This window comes from Xenopus tropicalis, chromosome 1 (assembly GCF_000004195.4).
Source record: "Xenopus tropicalis strain Nigerian chromosome 1, UCB_Xtro_10.0, whole genome shotgun sequence".
In the NCBI taxonomy this organism is placed as follows: domain Eukaryota; kingdom Metazoa; phylum Chordata; class Amphibia; order Anura; family Pipidae; genus Xenopus; species Xenopus tropicalis.
This window is the reverse complement of record NC_030677.2, coordinates 127,040,213-127,046,828: the sequence shown is the minus strand read 5'-3', so window position 1 is coordinate 127,046,828 and position 6,616 is coordinate 127,040,213. Positions and strand designations below refer to the sequence as shown.

General features: G+C 35.7%; 1 protein-coding gene across 2 annotated transcripts in view; it reads left to right on the top strand.

Moving 5' to 3' along the window:
• Positions 1–4,796: 4,796 nt before the first annotated feature.
• Positions 4,797–6,616, top strand: part of pdcd1lg2 (programmed cell death 1 ligand 2) — a 33,529-nt gene continuing 31,709 nt past the window's right edge. The window contains exon 1 of one of the 2 annotated variants that reach the window (XM_031890618.1): positions 4,797–4,882. The gene's annotated coding sequence lies outside the window, so the exon portion shown is untranslated. The remainder of the gene's footprint in view (positions 4,883–6,616) is intronic. The other variant, XM_031890612.1, reaches the window with a different exon arrangement.

Sequence of the window (6,616 nt, the reverse complement as noted above, 5' to 3'; positions counted from 1 at the left end):
TTAGGTAAACATGTTCTTCGGTATCTGACTTCCTCTCCCTTAGGGCTCCTTAAGGTTTGGGGCCCAAGTCTGCAGAGCTCTCTCCCTCTCCCCCTCACTCTTTTTGCTCCCCCTCCCATAAGAAATTCTACCCCTTCCAAAAGAATGTGTGATCTGAGCTTCCAACGGCTAGAGCTACAGCAGGGAGTTACTGAGACCGAGCTAAAATGGCAGCTGCTATCTTAAACAAAAGGAGTTAGCTTCTAGGGCTGTTTACTCGGGTATGGTAAAGCTTTCTGCAGAATATATACAGCGCTCTAGCTTGCACTAATGTGGCGAATCTATTGGCAGTAAAATGCCAAAATGCTTTTCCTTCTCCTTTAAAGGAACAGTAACACCAAAAAATAAAAGAGCTTTAAAGTAATAAAAATATAATGCACTGTTGCCCTGCACTGGTAAAACTGGTGTGTTTGCTACAGTAACACTACTATAATTTATATAATAGGCTGCTGTGTAGCCATGGGGGCAGCTGGAAAAAAGGAGAAAAGGCACAGGTTACATAGCAGATAACAGACAAGTTCTGTAGAATACAATGGTGTTTTATCTGTTATCTGCTATGTAACCTGTGCCTTTTCTCCTTTGAATGGCTGCCCCCATACTACACAGCATCTTATTTATATAAATTATAGTAGACTTTCTGAAGTAAACACACAACTTTTACCAGTGCAGGGCAGCAGCACATTATATTTTAGTTACTTTTATACACTTTCATTTTTTGGTGTTACTGTTCCTTTAACCAACAGGATTTCATTCTGTTTGAGCTTCTGTGTTAGGCTATGGCCTAAGCTGCTGTGGCATACAGCTATATACAGCAGTAAGATTTGTTACTTATCCAAAGAAATAACATTTTAAACCCAATCCAAGGTAGTGAATACTAAGAATACTTACTGTGCCTATTGTTGTTATTGGTAAAACACAAGACATCATAGAGATTTAGTGTTATTTAATAACAGGGACATACAGTAGGTTCCCCCAATCTTAATACATACAGCAGTCAAGCAGATTTTTGCTTTAACTTTTCCTACTGTACTAAGCAAGTAACTGTTGGCTGACCAGAGTAAACTTTGTGCAGGTTACTATATAAAATATAGTGAATAAAATAGTATATTTGGTGTTTTTGTATCATTAGCAAATACATGTTATCATCATTATTTGTTTTTGTTTTTTTTTTACTGCTTCATACCCTCACTAAAGTTGGCTAGAGATGAATGAGGGTTTAAAGAGAGACAGACTGAAGAAGTTGAGGTGGATATGCAAACCTTTTCTTTCTGGTTAAGTCACCAACCATTGGTGGTGTGGGGAAAGACTGGGTACCTGGTACAGGAACAGTTTTATTATTACAGGGAAAAAGCTTAAAAATGCATTAAAATGGAGTCTATTGGTGATGGCCTTCCTGTAATTTGGAGCTTTCTGGATAATGGGTTTCCAGATAACGGATCCCATACCTGGACTATAAAGCAACATTATGAAAATAAAATGGTAAGACACAAGGGTCATAATTTTTATGTCTCTTTAAGAAGGCTAACTTGTTTATATGTTCTAACTATGATAGGAACATAACCATTGGGGGCAGGATATTGTCACAGCCTCAATAAATCTCATCCCACAAGAATATCCCTATTAAAGGAAAAGGAAAGGTACAATCACTGGGCAGTAACAAATGTTAGGCACCCCCTAGTAATCACTTACCTGATACCCTGGCCCAGTGCTCCTGTTAGCAGAAAACTGCACCAATGTGGGGTATGTGCAAGGGGGCAATCCTCTTCCTTCAGGCCAGTGTAGTAGAGTGAAAACATTTTGCTTTGCACTCTACTGCGCATGTGCAAGCGGCACAAAGATGGAAGAGGATCACTCAGTCACAGTAACAGGAGCACCAGCTCAGGGTATCAGATAAGTTATTACAATTACAAGGGTTCCTAACATTTTGTCACCCCCTTTGTGAGTGTAACTTTCCTTTACTTCTCCTTTAATTGACAACTGTTGGCCCAGTTATGTGTCCCAAATTCACTTACTTCTTGGAAAGTCTAATCAGGCCAACTCATATCTAATACTATTGACTTGATAGGTCATCTTAATCATGTCATACGCCCTTTTCATTGCCCATGGTTAGGAATTGAAAAGTGGTTGGTACAAAACATGATATATGGCTAAATAAAAACAGTGTGCTGAGGAGATACAACCAAAGATTCACAATGGAATAAAAACAAAAAAGGCAAATTTATTGGCACAGTGCAGGAAAAAAAAGTGACTGCAGTGATAAATATGACTCATATAAATCTATGTCTGTTAAGGGGTGTGTGTAACTGTAGAATGTTTCCCTGTATGTGTAACCTGTAGAATGTTTGTCTCTGGGTGGCTACACTAAAGACCATGTTTTATACTATGAATGCAAGAAGTGTTTAGTGATGATGGATGGGGTCAATAGGGACTTTCAGCCTGTAGAAGTGTAAATTGACATGTACAGTATTTTACTGTTTGTGTGTCTCTATAACACTGTTGCATACTGGTGCAGCAAGTACTGGTGCAGCAAGTAATGAGGGGAATTGCAGGTGTACTAAGTTTATGTAATGTGTTATGTATCTAGCTTATGTACTGATGTAATACCTTACACATATGGGTATGCTGGGTATTGCATGACATACAGTTGATGTGCCAGGCATGGCACAACATGCAGTGAGTGCACCGAGGACTGTGTAGCATACTGTGGGTGCATTGCAACTGGTGGTATAAAGTAGGTTCACTGGACAATATGTGGCATATATTGGGTAGACTGGAGACTAAATTATATACTGTACATTGTATACTGGGCACAATATGAAATGCCATGAAGCATGACTGGATTGTATGACACACTGTGGGTGCACGAAGCACTATGTGAAAGAGCCTGGATGTATAATGGGCAATACACCAATACAGGTGTAATGGACCTATACAATACACTAACTAAGTCATGGGCCACTGTGTAACATACTGTGGGTGTACTAGGCACTGTGTGACATATATGTGTATTGATTAATACTGTAGATGCACTAGGTACTTAAATTATAATTGGTATATTAGTAAGGTGTAACAAACGTATAGTAACCACTTTATTATGGGTGCACTTGTGAACTGTAATACACAATGTGGATGTGCTTGGCAGTTTGTGACATGTTTTGGATACGCTGGAACTGTGACATATACCGTCACTTCACGTAGCAGTTTGTGACTCTTTGTACTCTCTCAACTAGCAATGTGTTAATGGTGGGGTGGAGCACCCCTGTAAATCTTTAAATCAGTCTCTGGCTCAGTAAAGCTTACAATATGAGGTCCCAGTCATATTCACAACCTTGCTAAAGTTTGCAGTATGGTAGTTTAGAATAGAATTACATATTAACCGATATGGGATTTATTATATATATTATATATTATGTATTTCCAAAAATATATTGTTTTTCAGGGTGAGTTACAACTAACACCAAAGTTGCTGCTTATGACAGTGTGCGCAGTACATCGTAACAAATCGCAGAGAATCTCTTTGAGTGCTAGTCTCTCATTTTTATATATAAAAATAATACAAGTTATTTTATTGCACAAGATACATGGGGTTGTATGAGGCTGAGAATTTGACACAGGCAGCCTTTGGGGCTAAATATGGCTGTAATATGGCTGTAATCATGTAATCAAGTTAAATTGTGGGGGACACCTTGGGCAGGGTCCTTTAGTGATGAGCTGGTCAGAAAAAACTTCACCTCCACCCAACTTATTGACTGTTCCAAACTATATTATTAAGATCATGAAAAGGCTGCAAATTTTAATTGATAAATATTGCAAAGTTGCTTGTTGGGTACAGGTGTTGGGGCACAGGTCATGTGTCACCTACAAGTGTGCCTCATAGAACACCCACCTTCAAAGTAAGCCTTTCTCCAGTTCACGAAAGTTTGGTGCCCACTACAAGTAAGCGATTTGCCAAACAGGACTAGGGAGGGGCTAGGGCATGCAAACTGTTGAGGGACCATGCCAGACCCCCCCAAATTTTTTGGGGGGTAGTTACTCCACTTATGGACCAGTTGCTATGTTATTCATGAGGGGAGTGATGATGAGACACACCCACTTGTAGGACATGTTATTAAGGTTCTTCATTTGGCCTTTGTTTTATGTAAGATATTTGATTAAAATGTAGATTTTGAGTAGATTTTGTATTGGCATTGTAAAGTTCAAATATGTAATGTGTAAATTACCGGTAGTTGTCAATATCCTTTGTATCCAATAAGTGAGAGTCCTTGGATTAAAGGTTTTGTTTTTGCCAAATAGTTAAAGAACTTGTCCCTTTATCCTTTTGCTAAAAGAGTATAGTAGTTAATGAATATAATAAATGGGAAGTGTCTTTAAAGTGAATCTGACACCAGAAAGTAAATCTTTTTTTTTTTACATCTATCATAACATTGTCTTTGCAAGAACTTTATAATTTTGCCATAAAAATATTTGCCTGATGCGTTTACATTATCTGTCTGATGCCCTGTGTTCCTCTATGAGGGGGCTACCATATTTGTCTGTTAGCATTAGAAGCTATAACTTGGGAAGGGACAGTCAGGTTGGCAAAACAGTCAGGTTTAGGAACTTCAAGTAACAATTACTTACAAAACCAAACCTGTCAGCAAAAACCATCAACACAACCTATAGGTAACTTTTTATGTATATTCATATTTTGAAAAGTAGTTTTTTCGTGTCAGTATCACTTTAATGCAAATCCTGGGAGGGTAGAGAGGAAAGTGAAAGCCACAGTGACTGTATGTAGGGATCGCTTTCTTTACTGCGTGAGATAAAGAAGTATTTTCTGATTGCCAGCTCTGGATTTAAACAGGTATTTGATTTTCTACTTTTTACTTGCAAAAAAACTTTTCAGAGTGCTGTGCGAGGGCAAAATGGCTGTAGCCCTGTGGAAACATAACTAGTTAATCTCAGTTCTTACCAGACAATCATGTGTTATGATTAAAAAGCTGCTGTACTGAAGGAAACACCCTCTAGCTCTACTCAAATCTCATGAGCTGCATAACTATCTATCTATCTATCTATCTATCTATCATCTATCTATCTATCTATCTATCTATCATCTATCTATCTATCTATCTATCATCTATCTATCATCTATGTATCATCTATCTATCTATCATTTATCTATCTATCATTTATCTATCTATCTATCTATCTATCTATCTATCATCTATCTATCATCTATCTATCTATCATCTATCTATCATCTATCTATCATCTATCTATCTATCATTTATCTATCTATCTATATATCTATCTATCATCTATCTATCTATCATCTATCTATCATCTATCTATCTATCTATCTATCTATCATCTATCTATCATCTATATATCTATCTATCATCTATCTATCTATCTATCTATCTATCATCTATCTATCTATCATCTATCTATCATCTATCTATCATCTATCTATCATCTATCTATCTATCTATCATCTATCTATCATCTATCTATCTATCATCTATATATCTATCATCTATCTATCTATCTATCATCTATCTATCTATCATCTATCTATCATCTATCATCTATCTATCATCTATCTATCTATCTATCTATCTATCATCTATCTATCTATCTATCTATCTATCATCTATCATCTATCTATCATCTATCTATCTATCTATCTATCTATCATCTATCTATCTATCTATCTATCTATCATCTATCTATCATCTATCTATCATCTATCTATCTATCTATCTATCATCTATCTATCATCTATCTATCTATCATCTATCTATCATCTATCTATCATCTATATATCTATCTATCATCTATCTATCTATCTATCTATCTATCTATCTATCATCTATCTATCTATCTATCTATCATCTATCTATCATCTATCTATCATCTATCTATCTATCATCTATCTATCATCTATCTATCATCTATATATCTATCTATCATCTATCTATCATCTATCTATCATCTATCTATCTATCTATCATCTATCTATCATCTATCTATCATCTATATATCTATCTATCATCTATCTATCTATCTAATCATCTATCTATCTATCTATCTATTTGTCCTATTGTAATAAAGGTGGTGACAGAGAAAATATGTGCAATGTAAAAAAAAGTATTTCTTAGTTAGGACAATTTTATTATTATGCAAATGTAACATAGCTTTTGCAAATCAGAGAAAGTTTTCGCTGCTCCATAGGCCAGTAGAAACAAGACACTGAATTTTATAGTTTGCATCTATAAGTGGTTTATATAAAAATCCTACTAAATATGCTATGTACAATAAAAATTTAACTGTAATAGCTCTTTAATGAAGAATATTATATTGTGAAATGTAAATTATTGTTCAAGTTAATGCTATATTTATTCGTTAATGAATTTTATTTTCCAATAGTATCTTTTACAAAGAGCTTCACATGCTTTAGTTGCTTTTTTATTTGTTTGAATGGAAAGTTATCAGTCCTGGGAATGCACAATAATGAAACTGGACCAGGTTTTTGTGGAGAAATAGAAAATGAAACATCAGCTCTTACCAATATGTCTTGAGTTCAAAAGGCAAATGA